The sequence below is a fragment of the Nomascus leucogenys genome, chromosome 3 (genome assembly GCF_006542625.1).
Source record: "Nomascus leucogenys isolate Asia chromosome 3, Asia_NLE_v1, whole genome shotgun sequence".
In the NCBI taxonomy this organism is placed as follows: domain Eukaryota; kingdom Metazoa; phylum Chordata; class Mammalia; order Primates; family Hylobatidae; genus Nomascus; species Nomascus leucogenys.
In genome coordinates this window covers 144,859,825-144,879,232 of record NC_044383.1, presented here as the reverse complement: position 1 = coordinate 144,879,232, position 19,408 = coordinate 144,859,825, and the positions used below count along the sequence as shown (strand labels likewise).

Here is a 19,408-nt window from a genome sequence, read left to right as displayed (position 1 = left end):
GACTACAGGCACGCACACCACACCTGGCTAATTTTTGTATTTTTCGTAGAGATGGGATCTCACTGTGTTGCCCAGGATGGTCTTGAACTCCTGGGCTCAAGTGATCCTCTTGCCTTGGCCTCCCAAAGTGCTGGGATTACAGCCAAAAGTGGAGTTTCTTGTTATGTAATTAGCAAATAAAAGATGTTCCTTCTAGCAGTAGAGGCAGCTATGCCTCTGCCTGGTGACCTAGGTGACCTGCAGGTGACAGGAGAGCCTTTCCTCACTAAGTCTCTGTTTCCTGGACCTCAGCAAGACTCTTTAGCCAATCACATATAGTTAAGTGATAAGCCAAATGGTCATTCATTCACTCATCTGATCATTCATTCATTCAACTAATATTTATTGAGTGCCTTCAGTGTACCAGGTAAAGTGGCTGTCCATGGAGTGCATGTTCTAACAAGCAAAATGACCACAAATGTATGAACAAATTGCTATGTACTCTAACGTTGGGTAGAATTAAGTGTTATGAAGATGTTGGAGCGGAAGAAAGGGTTGGAGTTGATGAGAGCACCGTTTCAAATAGGGTGAACAAGGAAGGCTTTCTGAGGAAGCTGCATTTAATGGATCCCTGAAGGAATTGAGGGAGAGCCATTAAATACCCGGGGGGAAGCGTGTCCCAACAGGGGGAGGAGCAAATGCCAAAGCACTAAGACGAGGGTGTGTCCAAGATCCAATGTCTAGACATTTTTTCTTTCCTATCGTATTGGATTGAAACCGCCTTTGCAAAGATTGGAACAATGAGAAAATTATGACAGTGAAAGAGATCTGTTGATCTAACCAACTCCATCTTGCCTTTTTTTTTTTTTGAGATGGAGTCTCGGTCTGTCGCCCAGGCTGGGGTGCAGTGGCATGATCTCCGCTCACTGCAAGCTCCGCCTCCCGGGTTCACGCCATTCTCCTGCCTCAGCCTCCCCAGTAGCTGGGACTATAGGCGCCCGCCACCGTGCCCGGCTTTTTTTTTTTTTATTTTTATTTTTTTTTTATTTTTAGTAGAGACGGGGTTTGGTGGTGTTAGCCAGGATGGGCTCGATCTCCTGACCTCGTGATCCGCCCGCCTCGGCCTCCCAAAGTGCTGGGATTCCAGGCGTGAGCCATCGCGCCCGGCCTCCATCTTGCCTTTAACCTCCAAACTGCCTTTGGTCATTCCTGGGTTTGGGTCAAGCTAACTTTGGGAGAAATTTAGTTTATGGTTTAAATAATACCCGAACCACCCTTGTAAAACTAACCACGAGGTTAGGAGGATGAGAGGGGCCTGAACTCTGCTAAAACATAAGCATAGTTCAATGACTACCAGCCACCCTTGCTGCCACCAACATGGAGACTTTGTACCGTGTCCCATTCTTAGTGCTCGAATGTCCCAACCTGAGGCTGAAGAAGCCGCCCTGGCTGCACGTGCCGTCGGCTATGATTGTGTATGCTCTGATGGTGGTGTCTTACTTCCTCCTCACTGGAGGAATAATTTATGATGTTATTGTTCAACCTCCAAGTGTTGGCTCTATGACTGATGAACACGGGCATCAGAGGCCGGTAGCTTTCTTGGCCTACAGAGTAAATGAACAATGTATTATGGAAGGACTTGCATCCAGCTTCCTGTTTACAATGGGAGGTTTAGGTTTCATATTCCTGGACCGATGGACTGCACCAAATATCCCAAAACTCAGTAGATTTCTTCTTCTATTCACTGGATTCATTTGTGTCCTATTGAGCTTTTTCAGGGCTAGAGTATTCATGAGAATGAAACTGCCGGGCTATCTGATGGGTTAGAGTGCCTTTGAGAAGAACTCAGTGGATACTGGATTTGTTCCTGTCAATGAAGTGTAAAGGCTGTTCAATCCTCTAATAAGAAATGTGGCGGCCGGGCGCGGTGGCTCACGCTTGTAATCCCAGCACTTTGGGAGGCCGAGGCGGGCGGATCACGAGGTCAGGAGATCGAGACCACGGTGAAACCCCGTCTCTACTAAAAATACAAAAAATTAGCCGGGCGTGGTGGCGGGCACCTGTAGTCCCAGCTACTCGGAGAGGCTGAGGCAGGAGAATGGCGTGAACCCGGGAGGCGGAGCTTGCAGTGAGCCGAGATTGCGCCACTGCATTCCAGCCTGGGCGACAGAGCGAGACTCCGTCTCAAAAAAAAAAAAAAAAAAAAAGAAATGTGGCAAAGAATGAAGAGCAGCAGTAAAAGAAATATCTAGTGAAAAAACAGGAAGCGTATTGAAGCTTGGACTAGAATTCCTTCTTGGTATTAAAGAGACAAGTTTATCACAGTATTTTTTTTTCCCTGCTGACCTATTGCTGTACCAACGATGTTGAGTGGCATTTTCTTCTTAGTTTTTCATTTGTTAAAAAAAAGCTCCATATTTACAACTATAATATCAAATAAAGTGATTATTTTTTACAACCTCCTTAACACTTTTTGGAGATGACGTTTCTGTTTTCAGAAATTGACATTAAATCAAGAAGCAAGATTCCATAAGCTGAGAACTCTGGACAGCTGATCAGGTTTACCTACGGTGCTTTGCCTTTAACTAGAGTGTGTGATGGTAGATTATTTCAGATATGTATGTAAGACTGTTTCCTGAACAATAAGATGTATGAAAGGAGCAGAAATAAATACTTTTTCTAATTTAAAAAAAATGACTATCAGCCATTATTCCAGAGGTCCCAAGATCTGCAACTTCCCTATTACTCCTATAAATGACATCACTATTGTAGAACCTGAGACTGGCCTTTTGAGATGTCTTTTCAGGCTTTTGCATTGCTGACTACCAGATGGCCCCAGCCAGACCAGCAACTCCTCTGGGGGTCCCCACCCTGAAGTGGACTTAGCACAAGAGGGCCGTTCTCCACTCCCCTGTGATTGCATTCCCCAGCCAATCAGCATTGTCCCTTCCTTAGCTCCCTGCCCACTAAACTGTACTAGCCTCCGAATTTTTGGGGAGATTGAGTAGTATCTCTTTTTCCATGTGGCATGGCCAGCCTCAAATCAATTAAACTCTTTCTTTACTGCAACACCATGGTCTCAATGGATTAATTTTGTGCAGCAGACAGGAAGAAACTGTCAGGTGATTGCAAAACCAGGAGCAACACATTCAAAGTTAATCTCAAGTGAGATCAACCATTTTCAAACTTTGGTGTTGCTCAATGATTCATTAGAGTTATCAGAGCTCAATACAAATTTGTTAATCTGGAAAGGTTTAAGACATTTATTTCCTACTGTTTTATACCTTCTAGTAGCTAGTATGTATGTATGGAGGAGGGTAGGGGATTCAGACAAGTTCAGGCTAATAAAAGGGAACAAAAATTACTGGGTGAAAAAACTCACCCTGGCCAGGCACAGTGGCTCACACCTGTAATCCCAGCACTTTGGGAGGCCTAGATTGGAGGATCACTTGAGCCTAGGAGTTCGAGACCAGCCTGGGCAACATGGTGAAACTCCATCTCTACTAAAAATACAAAATTAGCTGGGTGTGGTGGTGGGCACCTGTAATCCTGGCTATTCAGGAGGCTGAGGCAGCAGAATTGCTTGAATCCGGGAGGCAGAGGTTGCAGTGAGCTAAGATCACGCATTGCACTCCAGCCTGGGCAACAAGGGCAAAACTCCGTCTCAAAAAAAAAAGAAACTTGCTTTTCTACCTCAGATCAACAGCTTGCCATAGTTTATTCCCTTCTCTTTATCTGGGCTCTCATCTCTCCCACATCAGAAGAAAGACTCTAGGTCCTTACTGCCCTCAAAGAATGTGAGCTATTTATTCTCTGACCTCATCACACTTTGTACCTCTCTCTGGTTATCTATGTGCATCTTATCTATCGCCCTCACTGGCTTTGCTGGAAAGTTTAAATTTAATAATAAAACTTTTTTTTTTTTGAGACGGAGTCTTGCTCTGTCACCAGGCTGAAGTGCAGTGGTGTGATCTCAGCTCACTGCAACCTCTGCCTCCCAGGTTCAAGCAATTCCCCTCCCTCAGCCTCCTGAGTAGCTGGGATTACAGGCTTGCACCACCATGCCCAGCTAATTTTTTGTATTTTAGTAGAGATGGGGTTTCACCCTGTAGGCCAGGATGGTCTCGATCTCCTGACATTGTGATCCGCCCGCCTCGGGCCTCCCAAAGTGCTGGGATTACAGGCATGAGCCACCACGCCCGGCCAAACTATTCATGTTTTGCAGTGTGTCTGTGTTGATCTGCTACAATGATGTCTGTCTCTCAAACGTGTGATTTCTGGATAAAATTCCATCACTATCTTCTTTTCTAAAAACCTGCATCCACTTTGGTATGTCACCTTAAAACAGTTTACCTATAAACCTCAAGGAAATGATGATTAGTGTGTACTATGGAAGGATTTGTCTTGTTTAAAGTCTAATGAGGGCATATGCTGGGTCAGAGATTGCTCTGAAGAAGAGGAAACTCGTGAGGCGCAGTGGTTCATGCCTGTAATCCCAGTACTCTGGGAGGCCGAGGTGGGCTCATCATTTGAGGTCAGAAGTTTGAGACCAGCCTGACCAACATGGTGAAACCCTGTCTCTACTAAAAAAAAAAAAAAAAAAATTAGTTGGGACTAGTAGCACATGTCTATAGCTCCAGCTACCTGGGAGTCAAAGGCAAGAGAATCACTTGAACCCAGGAGACAGAGGTTGCAGTGAGTCGAGATCGTGCCACTCTACTCCAGCCTGGGTGATAGAGCGAAACTCCGTCTCAAATAAACAAATCAATAAATAAATGAAATGAAATGTATTATAAAAAAAGAAGAAATTCTTCAATATAATACATAGGGCCAGAAAAATGAAAAAGAAAAATAAAGAAGCAAATAAAGAAGAAGAGGAAATCTCTTGAAATAGAAGCATATATTTTTGGATGTTCATAAAATATGCAGAGGATAAAGGAGGCCAAGTTTGATCCTATTGCAGGTGAATATTGAACCTTAGACATATTCCTTTCTTTCTAATAGTAATTAAAAGGTTTAGTTTTGTTTTTTACTTCTTGTTGTCTGAATGAAAATCAAAACAATGCAAAGCTGCGACAGTACTTTGTAAACGTGGATGTGCTTTGGAAACCTATCTTCAAGGGTTGGCAACAACGAGACATAAATATTAACAGCTGGCACTTGTATCATGTTCTTCTTTGATAGGGCAGATTTTATCGGCCCCACTTTGAGAGAAAGCTGCGGTCACTGAGGTCACCCAGCTCGTCAAAGGTAGAGTTCTGTTTCAGACCCAGGTCTCTGATTCCAAATGCTTGGCTGCGTCTGCCACCCACCCTCTTTTCACAGGAGAATCTGGTTCTCCGCAGAAACCAGGAAGGCCTGCAGAGCCGGAGGGCATGCTGTGGTTGCCGTCTTTCATTCCAGCCTGAAACAGATCCTTTTGGAAGGACTCTTGGCTCTTCTGGCCTCTGTCTTCCAAGCCCTTACACACAGACACACACATACGTACACGCACACACCCACACACAGCCGTAGAGAACAGAGCCGGGTGTGGAGTCTCTGCCTGTTCTACCGTCACATTTCCACAGAGCCAGCCAGGATTCTGTGGTGTGGGAGTGGGAACCGGGATCTCCCTGCCACCCAGGCAAGAATGGGCAGTGCCACGTAGTCACCTCAGCAATTCTCGCGATGCAGGGGATGGATGGGGCCTCCAGGGCTTGTGGGCCACCGCTTCCCCCTCCCTCTGGAAAGGCTCCTCAGCTCCAGTGTTCTGCTAGCTGGCTAGTTTTGTACATACCTATTAGAGGAAATGGTGACTAACGTTTATTTATTGAGCACCTGCTATGTTCAACACACAATATTAATTATTCTTTTATTTAACAATTAATGTTATTAATTATTGTTTTAATACATTTATTAATTTATTGTATTTTGTGATAATTAAAATTTCCTGGGCAGTCGCCAGGTGCATGAATTGATTCTAATGAGTAGCACAGTGACTCTGGGTGTTGTGGTTATTTTATAGATGGGAAAGGACAGATTGCTTGGGAATCTTGCTCCAGTTTATACAAAGGGTGAGTGGCAAACCCAGGTCTGTCTCATTCCAAAACCACTGAACGGTAGACAAGGAACTTAGTGCTGTGAAGGATGGAGACCTGTCGTGAAGGATGCGGACCTGTGTATAGCTAACTCTAATAGCAGGTGTTATGGGCTGAATTGTGTCCCCCAAAAAGATACATTGAGGTCCTAACCCCTGGTACCTCCTAATGTGACCTTATTTGGAAATAGGGTCATTGCAAATGTAATTAGTTTGGGGTCACATTGGAGTAGGGTGGGCTCTTAATCCAATAGGACTGGTGCTCCCATAAGGACAGAAGAGACATGGAGGGAAGATGAGGCTGTAACCACAGAGGCAGGGATGACAGTGGTGCTGCCACAAGCCAAGCAATGCCTGGGGCCACCAGAAGCTGGAGGAAGCAAGGAAGCATCCTTCCCTGTGAGTTTCAGAGGGAGACTTCCAGCCTCCAGAGCTGATCAGATTTCGGAGGGCTGTGGATCCTCCACACAGGACTCTGGGGTGCAGCCGTCAGCTGTCTGCTCCCCAGCACTGCCTGTGCTGCTGCTCAATGAGTCAGGCCCCCTGGGACCCAAGTTGTCTCCCCTGGGCTCAAGACCCATCTTTCCTGAAGCAGGCATCCCCTTGCTGTGTTAGCCACAATGTGTGCCCTTTTCTGCCTCAATTTTTTTTTTTTTTTTTGAGATGGAGTCTCACTGTATTGCCAGGCTGGAGTGCAATGGCACGATCTTGGCTCACTGCAACCTCCACCTCCCGGGTTCAAGTGATTCTCCTGCCTCAGCCTCCCAAGTAGCTGGGATTACAGGCATGCGCCACCACGCCCGGCTAATTTTGTATTTTTAGTAGAGACCGAGTTTCTCCATGTTGGTCAGGCTGGTGTCCAATTCCTGACTTCAGGTGACCTGCCCGCCTCAGCCTCCCAAAGTGCTGGGATTACAGGCATGAGCCACTATGCCTGGCCTGCCTCAATTTTTATAAGGCATCACCTGCCTTATAAAAGCAGGTGTAGCAGCCTGGTCCTATGGCGGAAGGACCTTCCTCTCCTTTTTCACCTTTCACAGGGTCTGGAGTTCTTTCCCTAACTGGGAGGGGCTGGGCCCTAGGATCTTCCCTGAGTCTGGTCAGCTCCTCCCTGCCCTGCATCCTCCTGCCCTGTGGGACCTCTTCAGTGCCCCGCCCCTCCCTGCCCCCCTGCTGCTAAGCCTCCCAGACCCCAGCCTGCCCTGGTCATGCCCTTTGCACACTGTGCTCGGCCTTCCCAGCTTCACGGATGGGCGTGGTTCCAGGTCCTAGCTTCTCCCTGACTGCCCAGTCTGCCAAGCCTTCCTTGGCTCCAGCAGGCCCTGTGCTGAGCTATGTCGCTGAAGGTTTGGGATCAGGAGCGTGCCGTAATCCAAACCACAGCTCTAGTTGCTCAGTCAATGCTGAACCAAAAAATAAGCCATGTTGAAGCGTTGCCTGGCACAAATGATGTGCTTAATGACAATCCGTTGGTCGAATGAATGGATAAAGGGGCAAACGTGAAGATTGTTGTAATTGTCCAGGGCGGAGGAACTGAGCTTCTCAATATAGGCTTATCTCATTTCAGACCCAGCCAGCAGCAGGATGAGGCAGAGTGGGGCCTGGGAGGTGGGGCTCTGTGATGCAGGAGAGGAGTGAGGGCGTTGCCAATCAGCTGTCTAGGGGCAGCCCTGGCTCCGCCGCCTCTGGCCACACACCTTGGATAAGCCACTTAACTTCTGAGCCCCCGCTTCCTCCTTCGTGGGGAGGAGATATTAGTATCCACCTCTCAGAGCAACCTGAGCCAGTAAATGTGGAAAAGGCGATTTTTACAGTTTGTGGTGATCTGTATCCAAGAGATTGGTCAATAGGTGGTAGGACCCCCACACCCTCGACTCTAATTCCTTGGAGAAGGAATCAGAAGAGCAAACACCACCCATGTTCTCAAGGGTCTGGGTCATCTGGGGAAGGAAGATACCTGGCAAGCACCCAAGTGAGGGAGAGAACAAAGCTCCAATAATCAGGACCCTCCAGTGTGCTTAATTAGTAAGAATAAATAATGCATGGCTGAGAAAACAGACTAGTTACATGACTGATCAGATCCAGGGAGCAAGCTGAGAACAAGAAGTCGAAGCACAAAGCCAAAGTCAGGCCACCCTGACACATGTCCAGTGCTACAGCCCAAGGCTGTTGGGTCCACGTCGGCCCTTGGGGCTAGCACAGGGTTCAGATGGACTGAGTTGGCTCTAGCTGGCGGGAGAGGGCTCTGGAGGCTGGGAAGGAGAAAATGGATATAAAAGTGGAACTGTCAGGGATTAGAACAGAGGATGTGGCAGGAGAGGGAGGAAAGGAGTTGAGAACAATGCAGAAGTTAGGAACCAGTGAATGCCAAGCAGGTACTTGAGAGCCTTCAGGGGTGATCTGACCATGTGTCCTGCCTGGCAGAGGCCTTGGAGTGGAAACAAGGATTCTTGTACGACTCCCTGAGTGGCTGGGGGTGTCCAGATGGCAAGGCTATGCTGCCCGGTTACTCACACAACAGGCAAGCTGGGCCATGGTCCTGGGTGTGTGCCTAGCTCCTTTAGCAACAAATGAGCCCCTCTCAAATGATAGAGCATTCACTTTTTCAGAGATTTATGTTTTAAATGATCACAATAATTTTTAAAATAGAGATGGGGGTCTCACCATGTTGCCCAGGCTGGCCTCGAACTCCTGGGTTCAGGCAATCCTCCTGCCTCAGGTTCCCAAAGTGCTGAGATTACAGGTGTGAGCCACTGCACCTAGCCAAAACGCTCATGATAATTGCAACTGAGTAGAAATGAAATATCAGTCTGAATTATACAACAAAAACTTATTTTTAAAGAATGCTGGCTGGGCGTGGTGGCTTACACCTATAATCCCAGCACTTTGGGAGGCTGAGGTGGGTGGATCACTTGAGGTTAGGAGTTCGAGACCGGCCTGGCCAACATGGTGAAACCCCGTCTCTACCAAAAAATACAAAAATTAGCTGGGCATGGTGGCGTACACCTGTAATCTCAGCTACTCAGGAGGCTGAGGCAGGAGAATCACTTAAACCTGGGAAGCGGAGGTTGGAGGTTGCAGTGAGTGGAAATCATGCCATTGCACTCCAGCCTGGGCAACAAAGCGAGACTCCATCTCAAAAAAATAAATAAAATAAAGACTGCTTCATATTTAACAATCAAACAATAAGCATGATATGAAGAGACAAAAGTTAAGGGGAAATATTTAGTGGAGCAGCTCCTGCAGAGATCTTCCTGAGATTCATTTGCTTACAATGGAATCTCATGAAGATCCATGGTGAAAAAAGAGGAACAATGAGGAGAAAATGTGCCCCATCAGAGGTTAACATCTACTGCCGCAAAGACATAGCCCACAGATGCAAGAATGCATAGACCAATGGAACAGAACAGAGAACCGGCAGACAGACCCAGGGACACATGGGAACATAATACACCATAAAGATGACATCACAAATCAATGGGAAAAGGATGGATCAAGGCTGGCGGTGGTGGCTCACACCTGTAATCCCAGCAATTTGGGAGGCTGGGGTGGGAGAATCACTTGAGGCTGGGAGCCTGGCCAACATGGTGAGACCCTATCTCTACTAAAAATACAAAAATTAGCTGAGTGTGGTGGTGCACGCCTATAATCCCAGCTACTCGGGAGGCTGAGGCGGGAGAATCACTTGAACCTGGGAGGTGGAGTTGCAGTGAGCCGAGATTGCACCACTGCACTTCAGCCTGGGTGACAGAGTGAGACTCCGTTTCAATAAATAAATAAATAAATAAAAAATAAAAGGGTGGATCATGAAGTAAATGGAGCTGGGAAAACTGGCTATCTGTATGGAGAAAAATAAAATTTAACTGCACAGAAGGGTGGACTCTATTTCCAGAGAAAGTCCCAAATGTGGATGGTAAACTAAAATGTTAAGAGAGGAAAATGAAGGAGAATATCTTTCTGGAAAGGGGGAGAGAAAATACTTCTAAAAATGAATGTTAAAAACACAAAGCTGGCTGGGCGCGGTGGCTCACGCCTGTAATCCCAGCACTTTGGGAGGCCAAGGCAGGCGGAGATCACCTGAGGTCAGGAGTTCGAGACCAGCCTGACCAACATGTAGAAACCCCCATCTCTACTAAAAATACAAAAATTAGCCATGCATGGTGGCGTGCACCTGTAGTCCCAGCTACTCGGGAGGCTGAGACAGGAGAATGGCTTGAACCTGAGAGGCGGAGGTTGCAGTGAGCAGAGATTGCGCCACTGTATTCCAGCCTGGGCGACACAGTGAGGCTCCATCTCAAAATAAATAAATAAATAAATAAATTGAAAGCATGTGTACGTTAAATAATATATGCTTTACGGAAAAATACATATAAACAGACATGTTAAACGCATTAGGATGAGGGGGAAAAGAAAATGAGAATAACAAGAAGTAATTAAAACATAAAGAGCTGGATTCAATTCAAATAGGTAGGATCGCTATCAGAAGTCTCTGGGGATAAACGTTCAGTTGAGTCAGTCAGCGCCACATCTTGGTTGGTTCTGTTTTGCTGAGAGCTCAGTGCTTTGGAGAGTTACAGAGGAAAAGTCCTGGCTCATTCAATCAACCAAATTGATGGAATAAAAATGTTTATTAAGCTCTCTGGGTGTCAGATACAGGGATAGAGATACAGGCAATGTAAGCAGATGTCTTCAAGGAGCCATAACCAAGTTCCTGCCTTAAATTAAAACACTTTTACTAATGGCAAAGTCTCTTTGATGTAACTAACCATAAACATAAACATTTGGACCCAGTAAATCTGGCTTCCAGTGTTTTGAGAGCCGGTATAGTTAGAGAGAATAAAGTCCAATTCATTATTTAGGGGAAGCTTGATTCCCGAGCCTAAGTTAAGAGGGGGAAAGACACATTTGCTGAAGATGGGTATTCATTCTTTTCAGCTCCAGCGGAGCACAGCCTGGGAGCCAGCAGAGGTGCTGGTTGCAATGTGAAGGGGCCAGTGAATGAGACAAGGGAGATGAAACCTGCAAGTTATATTGCTGATAAAGCCACCGTTGGAGGGCATGGCCTTGATCTACAGGCAAGTGGACTGCCTAAAACTGCATGACGGAATTAGATGAATGTGTCCCCTGGCAGAGACAGCTCTAGGCCACCATGGGCCATCCACAGGGGACCAGGCCCCACAACATGCATGGCTGGAAGAGATAGAGCAGTGTGCGGGTGGTCAGCTCCCAAGAGGAAGCGTGAGCCAAAGGGCTGGGCTCTGTATACCCAGGTTCTCCTTCCAAAGTCACCCACAGACAAGTGAGTCCTTCTCCTCTGAGGCTCCAGGAGAGGCCCGACAGTCACCCTCACAAGCCTCCTCAGGGGGAAGGAAATGGTGTGTCCTCTACATGGAAGCCGGGTCTCCCCCTTCTCAGTTGCAAGTTCTAGGATCCGATGGCCAGACCTTGGGATAAAGGGAAGAGAAGGGAGGAAGAGCCACCAAGAATCGATGCCATCAGAGTTCTGAGCTTCGGGAGATTCACAAAACCCAGTTTGTCAGCATTCCTATGGGCGTCATCCCTGCCCGCCCACCAGTTAGCACCTGCCCCACCTAGGAACCAGGGGATGGCTATCCAGGGCAGCTCCACTCGGAGATGAGATGCAAAGTAGCTTTTCCATTGTGGGGAGCTGCTTTTACTTTTTCTTTCTTAAAAACAATTTCGAAATGAAAGCAAGTCTTAGGAAATCCATGCCAATAGTCCCAGCTTTGCTGTAGGTAGATCCAGGAGGAGAAGTGTGTTGTGAAATGGCTGTGCCTTTGAAAGTAAGCTGCCTGGAAGGGCAGGGACCCTGCGCTCAATGCCCATCTGCTGTGGTGATCATTCCACCAACCCTGAACAGCTCTCAGCCACAGCAATGGGGCAGATGGGATATGGAGCCGTCAGAGGTGCTCACCGGTGAGAGGGCTGTGGAACGCTGCCAGTCTAGAAGCAAAACACAACCCTGCTGGCAAGGAAGTGTGCAGAAACCTGGAAGCCACTCTTTCTTATTGGTAGAGTAAGGGGTTGGGGTGTACAGCTCAGAACCCCACCAGGGCGGTCAGCATAGATGGGGCCTGCCAGGGAGGAAGAGCTGAGTCTAGCCATTTAGGGTGTTGTGTCCACCACAAAAGGGGGTCACTCCCTCCTCGAATGTCCCTTAAGTCTAAGGCCTACAGTCACCAACATGACAATTCCCCAAACTGAAAATATGACCACAAGAGCTGCCTTTGCGTGTGCACAGAATGAGAGGCTGCGTAGATGGGCCTGTGTGTCTTCTACCACACCTAGACTCAGGGAGGACAGTCCTTGCCAGCACTGTCACCAGGGAAAGTCAAGCATGCCAGGAGTGACAGTGTTTTGAAGCCTAGTGGGACATTAGAAGTTGCCTGGTTGAGGCCGGGCACGGTAGCTCACGCCTGTAGTCCAGCACTTTGGGAGGCCAAGGCAGGCAGATCACCTGAGGTCACGAGAACAGCCTGGGCAATATGGTGAAATCCCATTTCTACTAAAAATACAAAAATTAGCTGGGCATGGTGGCACGTGCCTGTAGTCCCAGCTACTGGGGAGGCTGAGACAGGAGAATCACTTGAACCCGAGAGGCGGAGGTTGCAGTGAGCTGAGACCACGTCACCGCACTCCAGCCTGGGCGACAGAGTGAGACTCTGTCTCAAAAAAAAAAAAAAAAAAAAAAATTACCTGGTTGAACCCACATATAGGACAGACACTAAGTGGATCTGCAGAGCAGAAGGCAGGGAAGAGCACACATCTGACGTGCACACGTTTCATCTGGCTTGCAGAGGATCTTGGGAAAAAAAACTGTAACTCATTTGCCAACATTTAAGAATTGGGGCTCTCGGCTTTCGGCTCGGAGGAGGCCAAGGTGCAACTTTCTTCGGTCGTCCCGAATCCGGGTTCATCCGACACCAGCCGCCTCCACCATGCCACCGAAGTTCGACCCCAACGAGATCAAAGTCGTATACCTGAGGTGCACCGGAGGTGAAGTCGGTGCCACTTCTGCCCTGGCCCCCAAGATCGGCCCCCTGGGTCTGTCTCCAAAAAAGGTTGGTGATGACATTGCCAAGGCAATGGGTGACTGGAAGGGCCTGAGGATTACAGTGAAACTGACCATTCAGAACAGACAGGCCCAGATTTAGGTGGTGCCTTCTGCCTCTGACCTGATCATTAAAGCTCTTAAGGAACCACCAAGAGACAGAAAGAAACAGAAAAACATTAAACACAGTGGGAATATCACTTTTGATGAGATCATCAACATTGCTCGACAGATGCGGCACCGATCCTTAGCCAGAGAACTCTCTGGAACCATTAAAGAGATCTTGGGGACTGCCCAGTTTGTGGGCTGTAATGTTGATGGCCGCCACTCTCATGACATCATAGATGACATCAACAGTGGTGCTGTGGAATGCCCAGCCAGTTAAGCACAAAGGAAAATATTTCAATAAAGGATCATTTGACCAAAAAAAAAAAAAAAAAAAGAACTGGGAGCTGGGCATGGTGGTGGTTCATGCCTGTAATTCCAGCACTTTGGAGGCCAAGGCAGGAGGATTGCTTGAGTTCAGGAGTTCAAGACTAACTTGGGCAATATAGTGAGGCCTCATCTCTACAAAACATTTAAAAATTAGCTGGGCATGGTGGCATACACCTCTAGTTCCAGCTACTTAGGAGGTTCAGGTGGGAGGATCACTTGAGCTTGGGCGTTCAAGGTTGCAGCAAGCCAAGAATGCACCACTGCATTCCAGCCTGGGTAACAGAGCAAGACACTTATCTCAAAGAGAAAAAAGAATTGGGAAATGTCACATAAAAATCAGGATTTCAGGGTTTTCTTGAAAACGAGACAGGTAGCAGGACAGGGCTCATGTTCTAGCATAGCAACAGCCATGCGCAGAAGCTGAGAGCTGGCCAGCCTACCTCCCAGCTAGCACATCCCTCAGATGGCCGCTGTGCCAACACTCAGGGTCAATGGCAGAACTAGGACCAGACCCAGACCTTACAGTCAGTTGCCCTTGGACTCCACATCCCAGTCTCTGTATTCCCCAGTCACATTCTCAGGGTGACCTGAGGACCCAGTCTGAGTAGGTGGCTGGGAATGGCAGATTGACAAAGTGACAATGCTGATTTCATGGAAATTCATGGGAAGTCTGGGAAAACCCAAACAGCCAAAGGCCAAGTTTTAATTAAGCGTAAACTTCAAGATTCATCTGTCTTGCTCTCCCTTACAGCTCACTGATTGGTGAATGAAGTATGTGGCTCCGTGTTTCAGCCTAGGGTGAAGCACTGCCCAGGACATTACAAGATGACTTCCTTCTGGAACGAGTCCTTTTGATATTCAGTAAGATTCCACAGGGTCAGGTAACATTCGTTACCTGCTACAGAAATTTGTTTGCCCTGGTTATCAGAAGGCTTAAATTTTTTTTTTTTTTTTTTTGAGACAGAGTCTCGCCCTGTCGCCCAGGCTAGAGTGCAGTGGTTCGATCCCTGCTCACTACAACCTCCACCTTCTGAGTTCAAGCGATTCTCCTGCCTCAGCCTCCCAAGTAGCTGGGACTACAGGCGTGTGCCACCACACCTGGCTAATTTTTGTATTTTTAGTAGAGACAGGGTTTCACCCTGTTGGCCAGGCTGGTCTTGAACTCCTAACCTCGTGACCCACCTGCCTCGGCCTCCCAAAGTGCTGGGATTACAGGTGTGAGCCACTGCGCCCGGGCTAAATTTTTTTTTTTTAATTAAAGAAAATACTTCAAGTGCCAATTATCTAGTTTACATGTCAAATCTCTGGGATCCGGACATCCAAATGCTTAGTGAGACATTGTCTTCACTACAGAAAACACACGGGGCTCAGTTTTCAATTCAGTTCGATAAATATTTACTGAGCCCCTATGATGTGCAAGGCTCTATTCTAGGTACTTGAGATATCAAGACCAGTAGTCACTGGTCTCACCTTTGAGGAGCTCACAGTTTGAGCAGAGGACAATCCAAATGACTGTGAAAACCATTCGTGTCGTGCCGGGCATTTCAGCACATACTGCTTTATTAAGGTAGCCTTTCGTAAGGAAAAAGAGAAGGAAGAAAGCGGAAAGAAAGAAAAAATCAGGACGATTCAAAAATGATTCTTGTTTATATTCTGCAATTAAATACCTAATTAATAGCATCTAATTTATTTAGGAAATTGTTTCACATTTTTGGTTTTTTTCTTTTTTTGAGACAGGTCTCACTCGGTCACCCAGGCCAGAGTGCAGTGGCATGACCTCAGCTCACTGCAGCCTTTACCTCCCGGGCTCAAGTGATCCTCCTGCCTCAGCCTTCTGAGTAGCTGGGACCACAGGAGCACCCCACCATGCCTAGGTAATTTTGTATTTTTAGTAGAGATGAGGTTTCAACATGTTGCCCAGGCTGGTCTCGAACTCCTGGGCTCAAGCAATCCCCTTCTTGGCTCAGCCTCCTACAGTGCCGGGATTACAGGAGGGAGCCACCACACCCAGTCAGATTTTTTTTTTTTTTTTCAATATAAAACATTAACCCTTGGCCGGGCGTGGTGGCTCATGCCTGTAATCCCAGCACTTTGGGAGGCCGAGGCGGGCGGATCACCTGAGGTCCGGAGTTCGAGACCAGTCTGACCAACATGGAGAAACCTTGTCTCTACTAAAAATACAAAATTAGCCAGGCATGGTGGTGCATGCCTGTAATCCCAGCTACTCCGGAAGCTGAGGCAGGAGAATGTCTTGAACCCGGGAGCCAGAGGTTGCTGTGAGCCAAGATCGCGCCATTGCATTCCAGCCTGGGCAACAAGAGCAAAACCCCATCTCAAAAAAAAAAAAAAAAAAAAAAAAAAAAAAAAAAAAAAATTTAACCCTTGCAGAGAGGAAACCCAGCAACATTGATTGTTCCTGGGGAGGGCTAGAGAGGCTTTAATTTATCTATCGCATTTTATTTCTTTTCTTTTTCTTAAGACAGAGTTTTGCACTTGTTGCCCAGGCTGGAGTACAATGGCATGATTTCGACTCACTGCAACCTCCACCTCCTGGGTTCAAGCAATTCTCCTGCCTCAGCCTCCTGAGTAGCTGGGATTACAGGCATGCACCACCATGCCCAGCTAATTTTGTATTTTTTTTCTGTAGAGACGGGGTTTCTCCATGTTGGTCAGGCTGGTCTCGAACTCCCGACCTCAGGTGATCTGCCTGCCTCTGCCTCCCAAAGTGCTGGGATTACAGGTGTGAGCCACCACTCCCGGCCATTATTTCTTTTTTTAAAAAACCTGAAGCTAACGGGATAAAATAATACCATTTGTTAGATCGAGATAGTTGTCTATTGAATTAACTCCTGAAGATTTAAAACATTTCACCATTTTTAAACATTACAAAATAACATGTTTTATGATAATACAGAGCAGACATAGCTCCCTTTCCTGAGAAAACAATCACCAGGAACACCAATCAATGCCCTTGGGCTTCCAGGCTGTCCTTCTGAGTTGCCTGCTCTGTACAATTCCTGCCTCTTCACCATCAAGCATTGCTTCTTACTGCTGTCTGTGTGTCTGCCTGCACCCTGCACCCTCTCTGCTAATCTGCCATGGCCTGGGAAAGGAACTAATAAAACTTAGACTCACAATGAAAACAGGAATTAATACACTTTAGGGGAAACCCAGAGAAATTCTAAAAACATGAATTCTGTTTTTTTTTCTTTTAACATCTGGTTTTCAATGGTGTTTTGGACAGCTGGGCTGCTAAATAAGACTTCGAGTAAGGTTTTCCATGGTTAGCAACCCAGTGGACAGCAGTATGATACACAGGAAGGAAAACTTACCTGAGTTCCCCAGTTCTGGGACTAGCAGGATTTGTCCACTCATTTATTCAACAGATATTTATTGAACAGCTACCACACACCAGACACTGTTTTAGTTGCTGAGGGTCCATCGACAAACAAACAAGACCAAGAGGAGCTTCAACTCTTGTGGGGATCCCAAGGCGGGTGGATCCCCTGAGCTCAGGAGTTCAAAACCAGCCTGGGCCACATGGTGAAATCCCATCTTGACAAAAAATACAAAAATTAGCCTGGTGTGGTGTCATGTACCTGTAGTCTCAGCTCCTTGAGGGGCTGAGGTGGGAGTATCACTTGAGGCCAGGATGTAGAGGCTGCAGGAAACCGTGTTCACACCACCACCACTACACTCCAGCCTGGACAACAATGAAAGTGAGACTCTGCCTCAAAAAAACAAAAACAAAAACAAAAACAAAACACAATGGGGAAGCTGAGGCAGGAGGACTGCTTGAGGCCAGGAGTTCAAGACCAGCCTGAGCAACATAGTGAGACCCCTGTCTCTAAAAATAAATAAATAAATAAATTAGCTGGGCATGTTGGCACGCACCTGTGGTCCCAGCTACTCAAAAGGCCAACGCAGGAGGATCGCTTGAGTCTGGGAGGTTCAGGTTGCAGTGAGCCATGATCTTCATGATCTTCATGATCTCACCACTGAACTCCAGTCTGCACAATGGAGTGAGACCCTGTCTCAAAACAGAAAAAAAAAACAAGGAAGAGAATTGTAGAGTCAAGTTCTCTGAAGGCAGTGAATCGGGTGAAGTGGTGGGGCACCAGAGGGTGGCTCTTCAGATGGTAGGGGACAGCAGGGGACAGTGGCTGGGAAGCGCTCTTGGAGGAGGAGGCACTGCTGCAAAGACCTGGAGGATGAGAAAAGGCCAGGCTGGCACAGATGGGGGACATGCCTTCCAGGCCATGGGAATATGAAGCACAAGACCTCCAAGGCAGCGACGGGGCTGAGTGATCACAGATCAAAAAATCAGCAGCGGGAGCAGAGCCAGCTGAGCTCAAGCTCAGGGCGAGTGAGAGTGAGGGAAAGAAGACGCAGCTGGAGATGCCGATGCACTCGGGGCCAAGAAGGAGTTTGAATTTTATCCCCAAACCCAGGCGTGCACCATCTGACCTAGCCGGGAAATGTGGCTGTTTGGTCTGCTGGACTGGAGGCACAGGGGTGAAGGATAAAATGGGGTTGAGGCAAAAAGAGAATGAAGGTTACCTCTAGGTTTGGGGCCATGTAGCAGGGTGTGTGGTGGAGCTCTTTGCTGAGAACGGGGAGGCTAGGAGGGAGGAAGTTCTTGAACAAACAAGAACCCTGGAGACACCAATAGACGGTTGTTGCTGGGGGAAAAGGCAGGGCTGGGGACGTGACTGAAGCCTTGGGATCAGACTACATGACCTAGGGGAAGAATTCGTACATAGATAAGGGCTGGGAAGGACCCAGAGGGGAAGAGAAGAGAAAGCACAGAAATCCTAAGCACAAAATATGCTCAGGGAATGGTTGGACATGTGGGAGGCTGCTTAGGAGAAGGGTCAGATGAGGCCAAGAGGTTTGGCCTCTGGATTCAGCAAGATGGAGGTAATGTTAATATTGACAAGAGAAGTTTAAGTGCAGGAATGAGGGCGATCAGTTTAATCTCTTGGGGTCTGGTTCCTCTGTCAAATGAGAGTATCCAAATAGAGGAGGTTTAAGCTTCCTACTACCCCATTATGCCACATACTTTTTCTTCAAAAAATGGGGAAAGAGGCCAAGCTGGGTGGCTCATGCCTTTAATCCCAGCACTTTGGAGGCCAAGGCGGGCAGATTGCTTGAGCTCAAGAGTTCGAGGCCAGCCTGGGCAACATGGCGAAACCCTGTCTCTACAAATAATACAAAAATTAGCTGGTGGCGGCGCATGCCTGTAGTCCTAGTTACTTGAGAGGCTGAGGTGGGAGGCTGGCTTGAGCCCAGCAGGCTGAAGTTGCAGTGAGCCCAGACTGTGCTGCTGCACTCCAGGCTGGGTGACAGAGCCAGACCTTGTCTCAAAAACAAAAGGGGGCAAGTGCGGGTGGGGGAACAAAACAATGATCAAGGATAAGAAATCATAATAGGCTGGGCCAGTGGCTCACGCCTGTAATCCCAGCACTTTGGGAGGCTGAGGTGGGTGGATCACCTGAGGTTGGGAGTTCAAGACCAGCCTGACCAACATGGAGAAACCCCGTCTCTACTAAAAAAAAAAAAAAAAAAAAAAAGAAAGAAATCATAATAAAGAAAGCTGTCCTATTTGAGAGTTTATTAGTCAAACAGGTTGTGTGATCATCAGTACTCGTTCTTTTTTTTTTTTTTTTTTAGAGACAGGGTCTCCTTCTGTTGACCAGGCTGCTCTCAGACTCCTGGGCTTAAGTGATCCTCCCACCTTGGCATTCCAAACTGTTGGAATTACAGGTGTGAGCCATTGTGCCCGGCCATTAGTTCTCTTTTACACAGAAGTTATTAAGGATATTTGTGAAAATTATTAAATAAGC

At 47.3% G+C, this 19,408-nt stretch overlaps 2 pseudogenes across 1 annotated transcript; both read left to right on the top strand.

Annotated features, from left to right (window-relative positions):
- Positions 1 to 1,347: 1,347 nt before the first annotated feature.
- Positions 1,348 to 1,806, top strand: LOC100599609 (annotated as a pseudogene).
- An 11,115-nt stretch (positions 1,807 to 12,921) lies between these two features.
- LOC101176078 lies at positions 12,922 to 13,559 on the top strand (annotated as a pseudogene). The gene has a single exon (XR_001115531.2). The product of XR_001115531.2 is annotated as a 60S ribosomal protein L12 pseudogene (transcript).
- Positions 13,560 to 19,408: the final 5,849 nt, after the last annotated feature.